Source organism: Geospiza fortis, unplaced genomic scaffold (assembly GCF_000277835.1).
Source record: "Geospiza fortis unplaced genomic scaffold, GeoFor_1.0 scaffold26, whole genome shotgun sequence".
Taxonomy (NCBI): Eukaryota; Metazoa; Chordata; class Aves; order Passeriformes; family Thraupidae; genus Geospiza; species Geospiza fortis.
In genome coordinates, this window is record NW_005054425.1 from 143227 (window position 1) to 143784 (window position 558).

Sequence of the window (558 nt, forward strand, 5' to 3'; positions counted from 1 at the left end):
CGGGCCCTGCGCTGACGATCCCACGTTCGGTCCTTCAGCAGCCCCTTACTCGCAGCCTTGCCTCCGTCCCTCATCCTCAGCTTCCTTTCCAGCCTTCTCTTATCCTTAGTGCTTCCTCATTCTCAGTCCCCCATCATCGGCTTCCCTATCCTCAATTCCCCCTTATCCTCAGCTCCTCACATTCTCGGTCCCTTCCTCATCCCCCGCAGGCTGCTCCCCTCCCCCTCTGCTCCCCATCTCAGATCATCTGTCCTCAATCGCCCCTCGTTCTCAGCTCGCCTCTTGTCTCCCCCCGATGTACAGCTCCTCCAATCCTCAGTCCCCCGTTTATCCTCAGCCACCATTTCAGTCTCCCCATCCTCAGTCCTCCCTCTCATCCAAAGCCCTCCCAATTCTCAGTGCTACCATCTTCAGCCTCCCATCTCAGCTCTCCTTTCATCTACAGCCCACCTCACTCTCAGTCTCTCCCACACCCCACCTCAGCCTTCTCTCATCCTTAATTCATATTCAGTCTCCCTTCAGTCCCCAAGTCCTCCCTCATCCTTGGCCCCCCAGGCT